General features: G+C 37.1%; 1 protein-coding gene across 4 annotated transcripts in view; it reads right to left on the minus strand.

Moving 5' to 3' along the window:
• Positions 1–22,516, minus strand: part of Tafa2 (TAFA chemokine like family member 2) — a 453,279-nt gene that overhangs the window by 2,744 nt on the left and 428,019 nt on the right. For 2 of the 4 annotated variants that reach the window (XR_013045599.1, XR_006065200.2), the window contains exon 5: positions 8,017–8,265. The exons of the other annotated variants lie outside the window; for them this stretch is intronic. The gene's annotated coding sequence lies outside the window, so the exon portion shown is untranslated. The remainder of the gene's footprint in view (positions 1–8,016; positions 8,266–22,516) is intronic. 4 annotated transcript variants of the gene reach the window in all.

Below are 22,516 nucleotides of genomic sequence, written 5' to 3' on the forward strand. Positions count from 1 at the left end.
AGTAAATTTACATGCCTATTATTATCCAAACATATTAGTATCCAAAATACACATACAGGAACAAAATAAAAAGAACGTGTTGTAAATACATTATTTACATTTATGTAAACAATACAGGAAAAAAGCCACTGCTGTGCTGATCCACCCTTCACTTTACATTACTAACAGACAGGGTATTTTACGGTAGCAACGAAAATGTTATCCCCTACCCGTGGGCATAACAAAATGTGAAATTTTAAAATAATGTGAACACTAGGTTTTATTTCATTAAGTGACATATGGATAACAATTTTTTTAAAAAGGCTGGTTTTACTTTGTTTTGTGATCTGCTATGAAAAATGAAAATATTAAACTAAATAACAAAATAACTCTTGACTTTGCTCCTTTATGGCTAATCGCATACCATAAAAAGGACTTGGAAAATTAAAAATCTTTTTGAAACACAAGGGGAGCCATCTTGATTTTGTCTTGTGGTTGAATGCCATTTCTCCCATTGTTCTTCTTGTGTTCAGGGTTACATGAAGGGCTTGCTGAATTACAGAGATTAAGGAAGGTGGAAGTATCAGGAAGGAAGACTTGGGAGTCTCATCAGTTTGTCTGCCTTTCAGTGGCATTCTACACAGTCTGCAAAGGACTCCCAGGAAGGAAGAGGGAAGAAAATATTATTTCTAGAGACATTATGTCATAGATGCTGATGGTGATGGTTGATCACTGTGGGGAAAAAAGTATTTTCATAATAACATTTATCCATAAACTCTACATAACATAATCTTTGACTACCACTAAGTGGGAAAGGTTCACCCATGTTTTCTGAAATTTGTTTTTCCTAGTCAGAAAACTGATTAAATATAAACACAATAAATAAATAAATAAATAAATAAATAAATAAATAAATAAATAAATAAATAAATAAATAAAAATACGACACAGGGACAATATTTGTGAAACTCATGTTGAAATAACAAAAAAGGTGAAGAAGTGTTGGGAAAGACTGGCAGAGAACAGGTGGTTAGTTTTAGAGGGGGGGATAAAGGAATGAGGCAGAATGCTGGAGGTGAACAAGAAGCAGGAATGTGCGCCCCCTGAGACACAGGAGCAGGGTGGGTCCTCAGCACCTTTCAGCCCAGCTCTGTGTCACTGGCTGGTTTCTATGGTAGTCTCATCATTATATCTTTGTTCTAAGGTAAACATTTGATCCTGTTAGTCCATAAAATCCTGGGAAGACTCTGTTGACCATTTGCATATTAATTAAAGCTTTGTTTTCATATGATTTTGAAAACAAACAATATCAGAAGCCTCCTTAAATAAAACCAATTTCCCTTCATCTCTGAAAGTCTGTAGGTGTATGTCTGTATGTATACATATACATATATATACATATATATATATATTCATGCAGACATATAAATACATGTAAGTATATCATCCATACACACAAGAATATAAATGCATATTTTTATAATGTATTATTCTCTTGGCTAAAATATTAGCTAAAAACACCAGAAACCTAAACATAAGAGTAGTTGCAAAAAAATAAGAATTATCTTATAAGCATGGACTGAAATGTAAATAAAGCAATTTTTCTCACATTCATGCTTTGTATAATATTCTTAGTTTAATCCCTTTTTGAGTATCAAATAGGATAATTTCTAATATCTGATGACAGTGGATAGTCTGTTCTAACTATTTGATTAGGACACACTGTGGTCAGACATGTGACGCTGGATTTAAGCCAATGTGGTAGGGATACACCCCAGGCTGTGTGTTACTTTCAGACTTCAGCCCTCTCGGTGTTCTCATATATAAAATGCAGACGATGTTGTCAACTTCTTCCGTGAGAATTAAGCATTGTCATGTTTATACACACATACTGCTTTGCCAGCATTGCTACTCCATGAAATAACAGTTTTAAATATGAAATTGTTCTAATGCATAAATCTGAAGAAGAGAAATTGGAAGTAGAGTGGAAAAAGTATTGTGATAGAAATCGAGGTAAGTCTGAGGGCTATGGATGAAAATAAAATAATGATTTGCCCATTTTCAGCATAGTATAAACTGAGCACATGAGCATGTGTCAGCATACCCTCTGGGAACATCTAGTTTCATACCAAATATGATGGTAGAACCAACAAGACATACAAATTCTCAAATATATTCCAATATGTTATTTTAGAGATAGAACATGATTATGGGTATAGATATACCATCTCCAATTTAAATTACCAAATAAGCACAATTCAAATGATATTTAAAAACAAAATCATTAACTAACACTAAGCAAAAAAACCCACAATCATTTAGTAATTTCTAGGCTCACTGAAGACAGTGAAGTGACCAACCTTAAATTCTGGCTCACTGGTAGGTGAAGATACCATCTCACTTGCTGTAAACTAAAACTGGAAAGTCCTAGCATGTAAGAGTTGCTTAAGTAATATTTATACAATCCTACATTTTAACAAGGAAATGTTACTAATACACCATATAAGCATTACCCTATTTACAGAAGTAAAATACAACACTTTACACTAAAATTTTGTTTTTGATAAAATGTCAAACAGTAAAGTCTTCACTTTCTAAGGAGATCTTCAGCATGTTTTCAGTAACTATACCAGGAGGTTTCAGGGGAGCAAAATCTACAGATGCAACATTCATGTAGGAGACAGATAAATAACCCTAGTTTTGCTTCAGTATCACATGCTATCTTCACTCTTCAGTACATCTGCCTTTGAGGAAGTCATGCTTCATACAGCTGTTCTTCATACAACCTTGTTTTTCTGCCTAGCAGCTGGCACATTACATTCAGCTGCTGGACAACTGAACCCATGTAAATTCAAAAGTAGTACTAATAACAGGGATTGCTTCCCCGGTGTCAAACACAGCTATGGTCAATTGGCCCAGAAGGATGAAGAAGCTAATGTGATAACAATAAACATAAGTGTTAGGACTGAAGCATCCAGGTATACTAGTCCAGAAATAATCTATTCCAGAGAGCCTTAGGGTCTCAGATATGCGTATCAAATCTCTTTGCCAATCTGAACTAAGAAAATAAAATAAGTGAGCAACGCGTAAGATACTCGCTAAATCTGAAATAAGTAAAGTCTGTTATTTTTATTCTGTTTGCTCATTGTGCTCTGATCATTATGAAACGTCCTTAATTTTTCTTCAAATTGAACACTGGAAGGACATTTAAATCTTTTCTTTCTCCAGTTGTAAAAGCGAATTAGAAAAATTCTTGATAGGATTATGTTCCTAAATGTGTAAATTTCCTTTCTTCCCAAGTTCTGCTGACTTGGTAATAAGTGGGAGACAAGCCTGGGGAGGGACACAATGGTAGTAGCATGACCTCTGCGGGCAGATTCTGGGTTCAAATCTAGCCCTTTGGCTTTCAAACACCGTGGGACTACATACATTATTTAAACTGCATGTACCTTCATCTCCCCGTGTATAATTTTAGAACAATATTACTATCTAATATTACATATATTATACAATTATATAATATTACATACATTTGCTATTATGATTAAATCAAACATCCCTTGCAAAGAGTCCATCTCAGAAGATACATTTTAAAAATTAGCAGATGGTAATAATGATAATTCTCAAACAAGACACAAAAAGTCATGTGTAGAACTCCCATCAAGCAGTATTACCGTTTCTTTTTTAAATCTAGAAATAATGACTGGATTGGGGTTAATTTTTTTTATTTCTTATAGTAACTCACCTTGCAATTGACTCTTTCAATAATATTGCTTTTAAACATCATATATCAAGAATTTCACACTTTTTGACAGCTGTGGGTAAAACAATGTCTTTTCACACAAGATGGCACTAAGTAATGATTAAAAGGTTGATCTGTGGCATCAGGCTGCCAGGGGCCAATGATCAGTCCTGCAGATGGTTTGAAATGATTCAAGGTAAAGATCAGGCCTCTAGCATCTGCATCCAATGGCCTCAAGCTAACAAGTTTAGACATGGACTAGAGACAGTTGCAGGCGGTTAGTGTTTAGAGAGCAATCACCTCTAAAGTGTGCACCATAGGCTGTGAGATAAGAAGGGCAGGCTTGGGCTAAAGATAGTGTCAGGCACTCAGTAGCATCTACATTGTAAGTACCAGTATTCAAACACATGTGTCTTAACACTGCCCTTGCTCAGGGGATTGGCTCTACATCCATGTGCATATGGAAAGCACTAATTAGACTCAGTAGTTACAGAGAGAAATAAAATGTTGTAAGGCATCTGTATGCACAGTGAATTCTGTCTTTCTCTTGTCATTGGGCACATATTATGCCTTTCTCAGATTCTTATTTCCCATCTTTCTGTACCTCCTTCTTTGTGTTTTAGATGAGCCAACATCCATGAGACTTTGCATACAGGACAGGCATCTAGGGAATCAAAGCCACACTTTATCTAGGAATAAAACCTGAAACGTGATCATTCAACAGTGAAATGCAGATGTGAAGATGCCCTGCTGTATCAAGGATTACTTTGATGTTGTTATTCTTTAATTGAATGCTAGCCTACCCCTTGGTTTTTTTTTGTTGTTTTTTTTTCAGTTTGCAATGTGTAAATTTGTACAATCATTTCCGAGTTGCTGCAGCATCAATGTGAATCTCCTGCCATTTACAGAATAACATATTCTTTTCTGTAACATAGTCATTAAAATCTTGTTATGGAGTACTTCGGAATACCATTTATATCCTTGTTGCTCTAGGATGAGTCACATACACACATTAATGGGAGACGGTGTGTCTGAGCAGTGGAGTCAATTTCATTTCAAAGGGAGTTACATTTTCACTAAAATACCCATGTTATTAGCAAAACATTTATTTTTATACTAATGAACATTCTTTATTTAAGCAAGCAGAAGGCAAGAAAGTGTGGTAGTCTTTCCGTGACAAGACAGCAGGTTTAAATGCAATCGGTGTCCAACCTTTGTAACAGCTTCTTAATAACATCACAAATAGACACCATTTTACACTAAGATGCCAACAAATTTAGCCTGCTCTGTAAAAGCACAAGGAACTGCAGAATGCCTTCATAATCTTAAGTGCTGATGTGAATGAACTTTTCCTTCCTCGGAATAGAACGGCTGCTCACTGCAAATGAATTTTTTTTAATGTAGCTCCTACAAGTACATGAATTTAGCTCTGGTTTCACTATCTGTATACTAAGTGCGCAATTAAAGCATCATTATTCCACGGTAACAGATTTTTTTCACTTAAGCTAGAGAAGAGCTGCCATTAATTTGGTCATAACTGTACATGCACATATTCACCCTATCTCAAAGCATGTTATACAATAAGGTATCATAAAATGAAAGACACCTGCCTGGCAAGGTTGCAAGCTGCACAGATAGCTTTCAGGTATAGACAAGCTACTACAAGACAGCGGCCAATGAAATGTTTTCATAAGTATCATCATTTGCATACCATTAAAATTAAGTGTATATTTTACTCCCATAGTAATAGATGTGGCACCTACAGCTCTGATCATCACTGCATGTTCACACCACAGTTCACTTTTTCTTCCACAGAACTCTGGTGCTCGACCAGTCTTGACATTTGCTTTACCATCTAGCAACAGAAGGTTGTCTATCCAAGACTTCCACAAGAGTCAGCATGACTACTAAAGGATCTTGAACTGCTTTCAGTTCATCTTTCCACCAAATTTTTGAAAATTTTGGCAGGCCTAGATAACTAGAGAAAGAGCCATTTCAGATCACACAGAGTATTCCGGACAACTACAGATAACTAACGAATCCTGTTAGTGTGAGCTTCCATGGAAGCAGAGGGGTGAAGAGTCCCTGGGTGTGGCGTCCAGTCCTCTGCACTCCCAGCAGAGAGTCCCAGCACTAGAGGAGCTGACACAGCCTTTTTTTGCTGGCACAGATACCAGAGTTTTACACCACCATTGCTGCCTGCTAGTTTTTAACTTTACAGTCTCTTGAGTTTGTCACATTCCCAGCTGCCAACATTGTCACTTGGACAGAGTTCCTAGGTTCTCTTTCAGTAAGATGCTTCTTAAGAAGTCTATCTTACACATGGGATTAAATCATCATCTTGACATCTTAAACTCAGCAGTGGCATTGCCATTCTGCATTTTTTTTCTACAAGGTGCGATTTACTATGTTGTATCAATGCAAGACTAGTGAGCTCTTTTCATGGAGGAAACATCTGAGGTCTGTGCACTGAGCAAATGAAGACCTTTCCTGGAATGGAATCCTCTGAACAGATGGACTCATGCTATTTCTCAGAACTTCCAACCCTCCTACATAGTTCATGGAAGCAGAGGAGTGTTTGTGTTGCCTCTAGAGCACTGCTCTCCCTTCAGAAACAGATAGCTCATCCTCAGTTTGGCATTTGTTATTAACAAACGAACCACTCCTCACTTTGTCTCTGAGTACCCAGTAAATGCCTCTGGCATTTTTCAGAGTTTGTTAGGGAAAGATGTCCTTCTACTTCTGGTCCCCCAATGTGTACTCTCTGTTGCCGGTGGAACACAGACAAAAAAAAATTAGCAAATTTAGATAATAGTAAGAAGCAATCAGGGTAAGGATTAATATCATAGAAAGTTAAAAACTATTTCAAGACAGGAAAATAATACCTGAAGAGAATCTGGGTACATTTTTTTAAAGATATGAATTACATATTCCAGCACTGGAAAGTTTAGAAACCATGAGATATTTTTTTTTTAGTTCAGTTGGAATGTGCTTCACCTGCCAAATTAGATATTACATTTGTGTTTTAGGATTCACCTCTCATTTATATAGAATAATTTGAACGGATAGTTTCTACCTACTTTCTGCAGGAAAGTGTTAGCCTAAAATTTAAGGCTAGTCAAGAACTATACACCTCAACCATTTCAGCTTCGGTACAGCAAAAGCAAACGGGAGTCAGAGTCAAGTGCAAAAACTGTGCTCCAAAATGAGTGTGCAGCGAGTGGGACTTGAAAAGAACCAGAACTGAAGGCATCCTTGATAGTGGTTTGGGATTGTTAAGAACATTTTCTCCTAAACTTCCTGGTTCGCTTGAGTTACAAATGAAATGGCTTTCAGTAATCTTTCCTTGGGACACCTGTCCACATAAATAACATGGTGCTGTCCTGTTGAAAAGACCTGGTGTGACTTGTGGAACGACAAAGTCAGTATATTTTGAGAACATTCCGAAAGGAAGGCAGGCTCTATCATCTTCTTCTACTCAATTAGGTTTAGTGATGATCATTCCATATGTGACAATATTTTTTTTAAATTCCTTTCTGTACATTGCAAAATTAAAATCCATTCTCTGAAGGAAAGAACATCATAGACAACAATGGTTAACAAGCAGGATGTATTGACTATATATATGTGTGTGTATGTGTGTGTACATGTGTATATATACATATATATATAAATATGTGTATGAGAGTGTGTGTATACATATATATATATATATATATACACAAATATGTATGTGTGTGTATGTGTGTATAATTGTTTAAGGTAGGGCACAACATAGCTTTCAATCTTAATTCCAATATATAAAGAATAGATTGGGTGAGAAGTCTGTCTGGATTTGGTTAATGGAGATTAAGTGAACGCCTGTTGGCTCAGTGCTCTTCATGCAAATTTATAAATAATAGGCAGGTTGAACACTGACAGATGTTCAGGAAAATACAAGGCTTTTATACTTTTTTCCAATTCTAAGGAAAGTGGCACTCCAGGGTCACTGGTGGTGACAGCTTTAAAGCTCACCAATGGCAAAAATATTGTCTTATTCTAGGTGCAACATCCAACCTGTGGGTTGTGTGAGCCAGTTCAAAAAAAAAAACGATGCTTCTTCCCATTTGGGTTTTTTTTTTTTAATTAAAAAAAATCATTGCTTTCTTATTAACTGTAGAGTCAGTTCTTTGCCCTCTGATCTCTAAAACTGTACCAATTTTGTTGTCCCCTTTTGAAATCAAGCACCTGGAAAGCTAACAGTAACCATAAGCAAGAGTAGGTCACAGTCCACCCTGTTAACACGGGGTACACACCTGCTGCTCTGTGAGAAATGAACGGAGACAGGCGCTCATTTCTGGAGTTGTTTTGAATCTTTACTTCTCAAGGGAACGTCTGCCCCTTCCTCAGAATCCGACCAACACCTAGGAATCGCCATAACTACCGCTCCAGCGTGGAGCCAGAAAAATTTTGAATGTGGCAAATCAAAAACTGTCATCAGGCACAGCAGAAAGCTCCTCTTTCTACTTCTCCGTTCCAACTTGAAGAGTTTTTTACACGTTTGCCTAAGGAACAAACACATGTCAGGCACTCCGCTGGTGAACAGATTATCACAGGATCCAAAGCTGGGAGAAAGGGAACATTTTAACCATCGTAAAGGGACAACAAGACAATAATGTCCTCTGCTTCTAACAAAGCTCACAGTGGGAATAGTTCTCTATTGCTCTTAGCAGGTTATAAACGCAGAACGCATACAATAAGTAGGGCTAACTTAAGCAGCTTTTATAAGCAATTTCAACAGGGATTGTAAGTTTTCCTTGGGAACAGTTTGGGAGATATTCTGCACAAACCAAAGAAGAAAGTGTCATTGAATTCAAGCAAGAAAGAACAAAGATTTCAACAGATAAGTATTTTAACATTTAAGTGTCAAAGCATCATAGAAACATTAGGTGGTACTACTCAGTTGGAATCTTAAGATTTCATATTTGCAGTCGTAACCATTCATGGGCTTATCTGAACATCCATGCCTGCAGTAATTTATAACTTGCTGATGCACAAACTAGGACCATTCACACTTTAAGGAAGGTAAAAGTGATCAGTCGTTTTAACCAATGCTTCAGTTTTGCTACCCATAGGCACTTGCTTTTCAAGCCAACTTCACATCTCTTAACTTATAATTAATCCTATGATCCCCATGAACACTCTGAATAATATCCGTGACATTTTCAGCAGTAATTTATGATACTTTATAGATAAATGGCTTTCAAAGGATTCTGTACGCATGCTTCCCTCCAAAAAACTTATATATATAATCATATATATATTATATAATAAAATATATATCATATATATCAAGATATGTAATTTGAAGAATAATTTGAGAAAATACAGTATTATTATTCGTAATAAATCCTATAAGGTGATACTAGTCATTGGCATCAGAAAACAGAGGGGTTTTGATAGAATGAATCAAGATATAACATTGTCTACATGTTTTTAAGAGAACAGAGGAGTTAAAACTCATGTAGAGAAATGACTAATCATGTAGACTAATCATGGCATAATAGAGATTAAAGATAATTTACAATTTAAGAAGAATTTTCCATTTTTCAACAAGGAAAACATTTTTTTGCCATTATTGCTAACTTTAGCCTCTTCTTATTAAAATAGAAAATGTAAGATTAAGGCAATGTGTAGGGTAGGGCAGAACTTCTGTGCACTGATCACCCATCAAGAATACTTGACTTTATCCAGACACACCAGAGCCAAGATTACCAGAATATGGGGCAGTGCCAATACAGACAGCAGATGCCAGTGGCAGAAGACAAAGGATGAAACTCAAGGAAATGAAGGAGAGTTTCACACCTTTTAGAAAAAGCCCAGCAATAGGAGAGATGCGCCACTCATGTCTTCTCAGTGCTCCTTTTCCTTCACATTGTTCAAAACCATGTTTTTTTTTTGTCAAATATTCTTTAATTCCATATATCCCTATTAAGAACATCACTACTGCCCACACATTTTTTGCCCCTTCCAAAAATCTGTTCCCAACTACTAGTTCCACCATCACTATCTTAATCAATGACTGGTCTATCTGGTTTGTATATGTGCAATAACTCCTTGATTTCTCTTGTCTCTTGTATCTCCTCCTCCTCTTTGCCACCATCACCTAAAAATGAAAGTCTATAATGGTGTCATACTACAGAAAGAAGCCTGAAGCTATGAAACAGAAAATCCTTCAGTATTAGAGCATCTCATCGATTTCATTGGCCCTCTTCCCAAAGCCTTCACAGGTACACAGTTAATATTCTCCTAAGTTGTTGTACCCAGTCATGTCTCTGTCTTAATGCACATTAAGCATCTGTGCTTGATCTACAGCCCTAAAAAATGAGATAGTTTCATGATCCATGTAATCAGAACTTTATCCATATTTTAGGCATCTTTCACAATCTTAAGATGATTTAAGAGCTGTGAGCTCTTGTAAAGCAAGTACATTAACACATACTTCTTTTTTCATGACTAATCAGTTTTCCAGGCATTTAAATGACCCCTTATACTATCAAATGAAAGACTAAAACATGGATGGATATGTGTATGGATAAATTAATGAACAAATTAATGAATGGATATGTATTTTATATATGAACAAAAGTGATAAGCAGGTTCAGAAAGAAATAGAGCTACTATTTGGATTCTCTATAAACACCTAGAGGCATGATCAGGTGACCCCAAAGGCCACTTTCTCAGCTATTAATTTTTCCAGCATTATTCCCACAGTTCTGTATTTTTAGAATTTGAAATTATAGATATCTATGGGTCCTGACATTCAACTTCACTTTTGTACCTCAGATATTTAAATGTATTCTCATTTGGAAAAGGTCTGGGTTTTAAGACAAAATTAATTCATGAAAATAATAATGCAGGAAGATAATAGCAATCTGTGATGCTTTAATTGGTATTAGGCTAGCCACTTGGGATGTGGAAAATGTCCAAATGGATACATCAAGGTTCATACTGGCATATTTATTACAGTTAATATTTCAGTTACGAATTATCCTACTTTTAAAAATGCACTTCTCTCTTGAGTAATTTCCATACTGCTGTTTAACACTGACAGGGAGTTTTTCTCACAAAATATTTTGTGGTGGCAATTATCCCACACCTAGGGGTCACAGGCTCACTTGACCAGTATGGTGGTGCTATTGAAGCAGCGTCAAGATTCCTATAGTGGAACATATCAAGCAAAGGATAAAATGATTGACTCAGTGTATCTCCATCCAAATAATACTCTTCATGTAAACACATCCACAGACAGACAGGGAGGAAGGAAGGAAAGGAGCGAGGGAGAGAGTGGGGGAGAGAGTGAGAGAGACAGAGAAACAGAGAGAGAAATTGAGAGAGTTGCTATATTTACTATTCAGGATACCCGACACCTCCCTCCAATCCTTCCCATGTACCCTTTCATGTACAGTCTATCAAATTCATGGTCTTTATTTAATAGTTGTAACCCTGGCTGGCTGGAACTCACTGTATAGATCAGGCTGGCTTGTAACTCACAGAGATCCACTTGCCTATACTCCCCAGTCCCCGAGTGTGTGTGCACCACACCATACCTGGCTAGGTTCTTTTCCCTTTGCTCCTTTGCCTTAGTTGTTTGGCTCCTTTTGTACATTTTACTAGTCTATCATGTCTTTAGTTGGCTTAAGTGTCACATGGTCTTCTATGGCATTCCTATAGCTGTGACAGGTCAGCAGTTTTGTGGTTTCAGTTTGGTGTTGTGGGCGATTTTTGCTTTTTTGTTGTTGTGCAGGCTACTTATCATCTTGCATGCCTGGTTTGGGTTATTTTTTTCCTAATTGTATGCTAGGTTTTGTATTTGCAAAGTTATAAAGTTATTGTGACATCAGGGCTGTAATTTTCCCCAGAGAGGAAGTATATTTGCCTTTCTCAATGACATTTCCATAATTCATGTTCATATCAGGGTGATTCAGACAGTACCCTGGGAACACCGTTCTGCTTCTCATTCTTTCTTACAGTGCAGCACAGGAGCATCCAATCAGAAATGAGCTCAGCAAGGCTATCTGCTTGGTGACTGTGGGCTATTACAATAGTCTCCTAGGGTCTGCCAGGTCTCTTTTAACCTTTCGACTTCCTTATGTTGACACTGACGTCCACAGGTTAGGATACTCCTAGAACCAGTCTGCCATCTCTTGATTGTCATACTTCTCTGTACTTCTCCTTTTCTCATTGAGTTTCTGGTGTTGGAACACACACAATTTGCTAATATTGTGTTTGAAAGAACGTGCAGCAAGGTACTTTGAAGATTTTTACTTAACCATAACTAAAAGAGGAGGGCAAATTATGGCAGCTCAACTTCTTTGAGAAGCTTGGTATTAGTACGTCATCAAGTACTCTGCAGTATTTCACTGCAGTATTCACAGTATTTTCTTTGGCATTCTCAACATCCATGGTACCAACACATTATAGCTATATTTGGAGCAGGTCTAGCACAATGGTGTAAGTTAACTGTTATGTGCATCTAGGGCAACCATATTTTCCAATTTTCCTCAGATTGTCCTCCTTTATAACTGCTTCCTGAATTCCTCTTATGCATATCCTGAATGGATTTCCTAGTGTGGATAAGGAGTTCTCGCATTAACTGAATGAATAACTACCCTTTTCATGGCAATTTGAGTTTTAGTGAATAACTCTTAGATACAGATGTCATCAAAATATAAACATAAGGATTTTTGTGTTTATGGTGAGCCCCAAAGGAGTATTCCAAGAAGCATAAAACATTTTTGAAAACCACTATATCATATTGAGTTTCTACTAAATGTTTAAGGTTAGTGTTGAGCAAGCATCTCTGGTTATAGCACTGTGCCAAGTTCTTCAACATTTCTATTATAAAGATGAGACGTGGAGACTGTGATGTGAAAGGCTGACTGTGATATTATCAGCTAGTACTGGAGCCCAGGGTCACTCCAAGAGCCACATTAAATGGATGGCACATTCTATTACCTTCAAGGCAAATGATTTATTACAATAAGGAGGGCAAAAAGTCCTCTTACAAAAACCTAGACCAATTTTAAGGCCCAGTGATATTAGAATTTGATATTATCTAACACACGCTTAAGTTTCTCAGCTGGGTTTTACAATTTTTTCCATCATATACTATTAAAATTTTTTGTTAGAAATTTTCATAAAATTGAAAAATGAAAATTACACGCAGATTTCAACTTCCTCATTTTTCCTCTTTTCTTTCTTTACTATGGAATTAATTAAAAGTTGGTTAAGATGTAATGTTAGCCTGAATGTTCATCTACTGATGATGATTGTCTATAATAATGATGAAGACAGACTTTCAGCAGTCAATATATAATGGAATGATGAAGAGTGTGGGTAAAGAATATCTAATCATGGGGTTATTTTGAATTTTTAGAAATGCTATATATATATATATATATATATATATATATATATATATATATACATTGCAGGAAAAAAAACCCTATCTCTTCTCCTATAATAGAACTAATCTCTACTTCATCACACTGCTAAGAAGAATAAATACAATTATGCCCCCAATAAGAAATTAATCCACCCCTTCAAATACTTTCAAATCTCACTTTGAAATAAAGATTTTCAAAAACAGTAAAATCTACCCCTTTTGGATTAGTCTCATTTTACCAATGCTGTTACAAAAATAGGAAATCTAATTATATAATACGGCATTAAACATAGATATGTCATTGACTTTTAAATATTCTATTATTGTCTTTTACAGAGTTAGGTATTTCTTGTGAAAAGTATGGGCCAATACTTTATTTTTTCAAAGTTATATTAAAGTCTGGGAAAACAAGTAAGTAGTTACATTATACATACAATTTCTAATGCAATTTTTCATCACTTAAGAGCAAAACACACTGGCACACATTCCAATTGAAATGCACCGTTTTAAAAGAATCACTTAGGTTTTATTTGTTCTTCCATAAACAGAAATTATTAGCCTCAGATAATTGCTTTCTGCATCAGTTTTTACTGGGCATTTTTGTGATTTAGTGAGAACATTAATGTTGTATTAGTAACACCGAAATGGCCAAGGTGGCTCAGCACTCAAGTAAAACAAGCCTTTCCCAAAGCAGCAGGCACTCCAGGCCAGCATCATCTCCCACTACCCCAGGCAAAACAACACAAAGAATGAAGATTCAAATAAAAAGCAGATACAGGAAGGGCCTGGCACATAGCCATAGTGTAGTCTGCCCCCAGTTAACAAAACAGTTTAATCATAAAGAGACACCTTTGTGAGTCTGCCTTGGAATTATCCTGAGAAATCCTTGTAAAGGTCAGCAATCGCAAGGGGCAGAAAAAAAGGTCTCTACTTCCCTTTATAGGGCCTCAGTTAGAAGTGACTGAAAAAGCAATGCCTGATGGCTAAAAAGGACACAGCAATGTTTATGCTCCAGAAGCATACTTCTTCAAAGATGATTCTTACAACCAAGAGCATAATAGGTTTGACCTAGCCCACACTAGTGCTGGGAATGTCCCAGATTATGTGGCCATTAAAACACTGCAACCTGCCTTTTCCATCTCTTTGGTGAATTAAAAACAACAGAGACAACAACTAACATTTTAATAACATTCATGCATTTATTTATTTCTTGGGGGTGGGTGGTACACACATACATATGAGTCCCCTGGCATGTATGTGGAGGCAAGACAACATCTTATAGAAGTCAGTTTTCCTTTCATCATGTGGGTATTCACACTCAGGCTATCAGGCTTGGTGACAAGCACCTTCACCTGCTGAGGCACCTCACCACCCTTGATGAGAACATTTTTGTGGTTATTACAAAAGAGACTGAGTAAAATTCCCAATGGGTCTATACTTTCTTTGAAGGGCCTTGTTTAACTGTGAGTTTAAGTACTGAAAGGCACCCTGAGACATTTCTCCAACTGTATATTTAACAAGATTTACCACTGTTGAATAATAATGTTCATACTTTATTTATTGGGAAACTGCCTTATTTTATTTTATTAACCAATTGACAACTTACTTGATTTATGTACTTCCCATAGAGATAAGTAAGCCCAAACAAGTGGCCAATAACTTGTTTTAAGTAATTCCTGAATGTTCACTGCTTTAAAAGACCTATGAAACCCACGTGGTGTTTAAATAATTATTCCATCTCATAGATGGGTAAGGAGAGCCGGTGTGAAGTGACTTTTCCCACGGTCAGAGGCTAATGTTTAGGTGTGGACCTGAGTGATCTAATTCACAAATCTGGATTCAAGGGCTGGGAATGGTTGCCGTCCAAGCATGAGGGCAGGATTTTGATTCCCAGTATGCACAAACAAAAGCAGAGCGTGCTAGCGTATGCTTAAATCCAAATTCTGAGGAGGCAGAAACAGAAGGATCTCTGGGGCCTGCTGGACAACCAGTCTAGCTGAATCCACAAGCTCTTTGTTCAGTGAGAAACCCTGCATTCTAGTTTCATTTCTCCTGACGTGACAAAATATGCTACTGAAAAGTGACTTTGAGGATAAAGGGTTTATTTTTATTTCACAGCTACAGGTCACAGTCCACCATGGTGGGAGTGGGATGTCAAGGAAACAGGAACTTAAAACATCTGTCCACATCACATCCACAATCAAGAGCAGAGAAAAATGACCCCAACCCAAGGAAAGATGTTCACCCGTGAGCTGAGTTTTTCCACATCAATTAAAGTAATCGAGACAATCTCCCACAGACATTCGCAGAGGCAAACACTATATAAGCAATCACTGAGACTCCTAATCAGATAATTCCAGTGGTATGGAGTGAAAAATCAAAGTGAACCACCACACCCTGTCACTAAAAAGTAAAGAGTCATTCCACATTTATGCCCACACAAGTGCATGGACACCTGTGTGCGTGGGTACACACACACACACACACACACACACACACACACACACACACACACACAAAGTAAAAATTAATAGAGAGACTGGGTTCATAAACATCAAATCCATTTGAAGACTTTCTCAAAGGATCATACCAGCCATTTTTCACTGAAGTAAATGAAACTTGTCAGATGGAAAGGTGAATGTTATGAGACATGAATAGATAGTACCTTCCAGAAATGTATCCATTGTTAATCTCTGCAGTAGAGCTAATGATGCTCTTGAATCCATTCTGGAGACCACTGTGATTTAGGGAGGGTTTTTTTGTCATGAAAAGTTTATTTTAACTTTTAAGTTAAACATTAAGTCAACATGTGCTGTTCCTCTTTCACACAAGGAATATGGCTCTGTGCTTACACTTAAGGTTAACTAGTCAGACATGAACCTCCTGGATTTGTCTTGTTCTATTCTACTCAATTTTATAAGAAGAACTGACTATATAGACCAGACTGGCCTCATTTGTAATCCTCCTGCCTCTGCTTGCTAAATTCTGCGATTACAAGTGTGTGCCCAAACGCCTGTGATGCTAGAATGCTTTTATGATGAGAGCTCTGATGAATACAGTTTGAGAAAAATTAGATATCTCCTATTATAGCATGCTTTAAAAAATATTATAAACATGGGTCTTCTTGGAAAAGATCATTAGAGATCATTTTTAAATGAATTGTTTCCTTTGTATGTTCCCAAAGTCTTCCCTTTCCAATGCATCTGACATCGTATAGAGGCAATAAGAGGCATGTAAGCCGCACCTGTAAAGAAGGAATAATAAAAGCCTCGAGTGTACACACTTCTTAGAATGGGCAACATCCAGCATGCTGGCAACTGTGCTGGCAAAAACTTGCAGCACCAAAACTTGCATTGATTGCTGGTGGGGAAGCAAAATGGGTCTGCGCCTCTGGAATGCCATGGAGCAAAGATAAGCACACCCTCACCATGTGACCTAGAAATTCTGCTTCTTGCTAGTTACCCCCAAATGCATAAAACGATCTCTTCATGAAGACACGTAAACCAAGGGTATTTATAGCAGGTTTATGAATAGTTTTCAAATTCTGGACACAGCCAAGTTTTCCTTTGAGGACATGATAAATAACTTCATCCAGAAAGTAGAATGTCATCCAGGCTAAGGAGAAAGGCAGTATCAAGCTATTAAAGGCATGCTATAAACTTGACCGTATGCAAACAGCTAAAGGAAGCAAAAATGAAATGAATACGTATTGTGTGATTCCAAGTAGATGGCACTCTGGGAAAAGAAAAACAATGGGGAAAAAAGACCAGTGCCTGCCAGACATTTGAGAGGAAAAATCAATTAACACAACACAGAGGACTCTTAGGGCCATGGGAAGGGTCTCCTGTGACAGTACAGAAAAATGGATGTTTGGCCTTATATATCTGTCTAGACTCATAGCGTGAACAAAAACAAGGACTCAGCACATTGAATCTTCTCTAATAGGAGGCATCTCTAAACCTTCAGACCAAAAGCTAAGGGTAGGTTTGTTCCTTCAGGGCTGATCACTCCTGGTTTTCTTAAGTCCTCCAACCACAGTAACAAATAATATGCCCAGTTATATATACCCCTCAGCCTTAGTTCTGGAATAAGAAAAATGGCCCCTGGAGACCAAAGCCACTTATGATGATGGCTGACTGAGCCCAACAAGACAATCTTGTTTGTTTTAACTATAGAGATTCAAAAAGCTATTTTTCTTCCTTTTGCTGTTCAGCCTAATCTACTTCAGAGTTTAACTTGTTAGAATACCACTGAGAGCAATTCCCACATAAAGCCTTTATCTTGCTTAAGTAATTTATCCCCAAGACTTAGCACAGAGCCTGACATCAAGTAGTCATTCAAAAATGTCTTAGCAAATGGAAAAAAGTCTACTTATTCTCTATCATAACAACTTGAAAATAAAGGACAATATCTCAAAACCCAGGGGAAAGAATCTAACAAACTGCATTAGAAAATTCTAGAATTCACAGAAATTCCAACTCAAAATAACTAATGAAAAGGTATTGATATATGACTGTCTACAATGGAGTCACTATTATAATCACTGATTATGCATTTAGTAAGAACATCCCACCAACTTAATATATCATGGCTGGCTGATATACATAGAAGGCCTGACCTTTTCTGAAAAGAAAGGAGGAGGAGAGGATGTGTGGGAGAGGGAAGGTTAGGGTGAGGAACTTGGAAGAAAGGAGGGAAGGAGGGAGGGGAAACTGTGATGGGACTAGGGAAAAATAATTATTAAAAATAAATATACACCCTCCCAAGAAACATGTAATATGTAATTAGACATTTGATCCAGCCAACTTGACACAATTATAATTAGCCAACAGACTTGACTTTCTGAACATGCATTTTTACTTTATAAGTGAATGAATAAACAAAGCCTTTGAAGGACTGAGTATCAACCACAACACCTCTTGAAATTCTTTATCATGAAATCTGCAAGAGATATCACTTCTATGTGCATCCTCCTTGCAAAACAGGCAAAGAAGAAACCAACATGTGCATTTGTAAACAGTGATTAATTTATCCTCCTGGATTTGGATATGACTCTCCTGTGCTACAGTAAAAGATGTAAATGAGCTAGTGTCTCTGAAAAACATTAAGTATGTCTATTCCAAAGCAAAAGTTGGCCATTCACAGAAGAGTGGATGAAAAACAGAGCATGTCCATAAGACAGTTCAGGAGTGACATGCATTTAACTGTGAATAAACACGGGGTTTATTCACTAATTTCCCAAGCTCTAGCGGCAATGCCCTGGAAGGGCCACACATACAATGTAAGCATCTGTCATGAGACAAAGTGGAAGAACACTTGTTGAGATAAGGCTGAGAGAACCACTATGCAAAGAAAATGGGGGAATGGCTATCAGGATTACAACACTGTAAACTTCCAGGGGCCATGCTCAGTGAAATGGAAAATGAACAGTTATTGGGAATGCTTTGATAGTGTCTCATTCTTTCTGTATTTGCTGTGTGCTCAGGACGGATAAACCCTCAGTATTATACTATTGCTATTGAAGATAATTCTGTCATGATGTCTGGTTCCTTTACCTCATGTGTGTAAACAGTTTCCATATTCTCAATATTTATCCTTACCTATAGTATAAATTAGTAATGTGGTACCACATCACTGGATAGAATCTCCTTAGACCATTAACAGAGGTAAAAACTGAACATGTTAAAAGCTATCATTAGTAACTTTTATCAAACTTTATTCATAAGCATATTTCCTCATAACCCATCTAAGAAACCCTAAAGCCACAACCTGGAGGCAAATAACTTATGTATGTGGTTCACATCAATATTATGCATGCAGACTGCGCTTTCCAACAAGTTCATCTGTGAAATTTAATCACAGAGAAGGTTTGACAGTCTGACCAGATATTTAGTAATCTCACAAATCGATCCCATGTTGTAACTGAAGCTGGGAAATTGAGATTTCCTATCATGATACCCATGCAGATTTCTCTGACTGTGAGACCAAGTGTCTTTTAAGAATACTCAATTTTAATTCTTTCAAGATAGAACAAAAGCACCACACCATATGAGTCCTAGAAGGATGCTGAGCAAACCAACACCCCCGAACAGCCTGACCAAACCAGGTCTCCCATAATCAGTCTTCTCAAGTCCAGAATACTTTAAAGAAGAGACCCAAAGCAGGGATTGCAATCAATAATTTGCAAGCATCCTTTGAGAAATGAATCTCTTCTCCTCCTCCCGCCTCTCTCTGTCTCTCCTTTCTGTCTCTGTCTTTCTGTCTGTCTGTCTCTGTCTTTCTGTCTGTCTGTCTGTCTGTCTGTCTGTCTGTCTCTCTCTCTCTCTCTCTCTCTCTCTCTCTCACACACACACACACACACACACACACACACACACACACACACACACATACACTTTCTCCTCTAAAATGTCAGTTTTCTATTACAATGAGGAAGAGAGTGGAAATGAAAAGTAAGAGTATAATACACTTGTCACCAGAAAAGATTCAGCAATAGAAACCAAGGTGAAAATGCCAAGAGCAAGCAGGCGCTTGACAAAGCAAACCCTTATTGACTTTGGGTGAATCTCATCATACGTTATGGCAAGTCAACAGCCATGCTTAATAGAAGCAAACTGTTGTGAAACTGAGTCTCATGAGTGAGAGGTGTGTCAAGTTAAGTCATCTGTATCTCTAAAAAGTTAACCATTACAACAAGTCCTATTTACTAACTTTCTAGAAACTACAACAATTTTGATATTTGTGTTTTAATCCAAATACTCAGAAATTTGAATTTTATATTGTGTACCATATTTCACCAAAGGTCAGATTTTCCTGTACTGTACATTATTTCAAGATCTAACTGCTTCATGAGTTTAAAATATTGACAGATGTGTATAATATTCAATGTTCTTAGGCATTGAAGAGAGTCTTTGTTTTCAACTTATAGTTATTACTGTGGCCCCAATTTTTCATATTTCCATATATGAATATAGAAATATTTTCTCACCTTTATCTTTTCTCCTTCTTTTTAACTCTGTATCTCATATACATGATGATAAAATACACATATATAATGATGATAGAAAATTTAAATATTGTCAATGTGTATTGTGGACTGCATTTATTCACTTGCCCTATTTATTTTTCTATATAAATAGTTTGTAAATATGAAAATAGCTTAATTTAGAAATCTATTTGTTTCACAGAGGCAGTTTTTCTCTTATGGAAATATAAAATCAAGCATAAAGTTAAAAAAATTCAGTTAAATATTCACACCACAGAATAATACTTGGTTTTCTTACTAGATACTATGGAGACAATTTGGCAAACAGCTTCCTTGAACGACGTCACAGCTGTTCCCGATGTCTACACTTGACTTATTCCACATCACCTGTTGAGTGTCTTTGAGAGTCTTGATTGAAATATTCTTCCTGGGAAAGCTTTACCGGTGAATTGTTTCAATGTAATCCATGGAATAATGATGCCCCAATGTCTGTTTTGATCTCTTGATCTGGATATCACACTATCAACTAGATTTCTCAACTTGAAGTCTCTGTCAATGACTGTCACCAAGGAATCACCAAAAGATAAGTAAATGAGAAATAGATGAGTCTGGAATTCTGCTTTTACTCACGTCTTATATTCATTTTAATCATCAAATCTTCTTGATTCCCCCCTCCTCTCTCTACACCCACAATGTCACCACTTTCCTTACTAACATCAAGCCCATAATCTTGTACCTCCATCTGGTCCCATATAGTTGAATATACGTAACTATAAGCCAGACCTTTCTCCTTCGCTAAACTCATAAGACTCTTTCATAGCTCATCGGTGCCTAGAGAAGAAAATCCAAATCTCCCACATAGAGATCAAAGTTTCCCATAACACAGATTCCCGTTGCTACTACTCTGCTCCCTGGAATTCCCGGTCACCCACTTCCTTTCATTTGCATTACCTCACCCTGAGAACGAGTTTCATTTCCATAATTAAGACTTGATCTATCCTTCTGAGCCTTCGCACAAGCTGTTTCCTGTCTGTATTAATTACTGTTGATCTAGTCAACTCTGAATTTTTGCATATCATTCAAGTTATAAGCTGATAACATCCAAAGGTGAGGAACTTCTTATTTCTCAAGGCAGTCCATTCATCAAGAGTTAATACTGAATATGTTATTCAATGGTCTTGGTTGCAATTCCTTATAACCACACAAATATTTTTTTCTTTCCTTGCTATATCTTCCAATGATCAAAAACATATTATTTTTGTGTTTCTATTCTCAGAGGTTAATATCCACAAATCCAACACATAAATCTTTTTCTTACCCCTTGGGGTGAGAAATTGGGGTCTGGAATTTGACTGGGTATGCCCAGCTGAGGTGTGATCATTCTAACAGTAAGCCCAGCTCCTCCCATCATATAAGGCACACCTCTGCCCAACTCCATGGTTGAGAGACAGATTTGACAAGTTGTGGATCATCCAACAGGGAACTGCCATTGTCTGTCCTGGTAGAGAGATGAGGGATTTGGGGCACAGCTGTGCTTTCATGTACCACCTGGTCATCATTCACAAAGCATTCTGAGCTCACTGGGGAAAAACACCTTCTACTTTACTTAACTGAATCTTCTTCACCCTACTCACCAAAATAAGAATTTTAAGTTGCACGGGAATTCATTCATCAGTGCTTTTAAACTCGCTGTGCAATTTGTAAAGGATGTGAGGAAGGAAGGAGCTTTGGTAGAATATATACAATGCTGTAATCTGTACAAAGGCATATGTTTTTAAGTAGGAAGTTTGTCTCCCAACATAGAAATAAAAGCTTGAGGTCTCCAAAGTGTGGTCCCTTCAGTACAACCAGCTAATCATTTTCTTTTTTCCATTTTCTAATCATTTTCTTTTTTTCCAATGTATTCTTTCCTAATTTCAATGTATTCTTTCCTAACTTCATACATTCCCATACAAGATATTTTGGACACATACATCCTCTAGTGCCCTCTAATCTACCCTCCCACTGAACCTTGTGCTCCCCAACAACTCCCCCCTTTTTCATGTGTCATGTATCATTGTTTTTTTTCCTGAGCAATGAGTGTAAGGAGGATGCCTGTACGGGTGGAGGATTCTTCACTGGAGCACAGACAGGTAACCAGAGGCGACACTGTTGCAGAAGTTGACTTCCTTTCCCACATTTCTATTCTTCAAGTCCCAGGAAGTCCTATTCTTCTTTCCTTAGGGAACCCCACATAATCAAAAATAGATTGTTGACTCCCCAGGTATATTTACTTTCAGTAAATATTAAGTCTAAAATGCTTTTTAACTAATGTGACAGAACTCTGGCCTTTGGCTATAACATAAGAGATAGACCTGGGATCATCTCCACATAGTTCACAGGG

The sequence above is a fragment of the Peromyscus maniculatus genome, chromosome 18, assembly GCF_049852395.1.
Source record: "Peromyscus maniculatus bairdii isolate BWxNUB_F1_BW_parent chromosome 18, HU_Pman_BW_mat_3.1, whole genome shotgun sequence".
NCBI classification, from domain to species: Eukaryota; Metazoa; Chordata; class Mammalia; order Rodentia; family Cricetidae; genus Peromyscus; species Peromyscus maniculatus.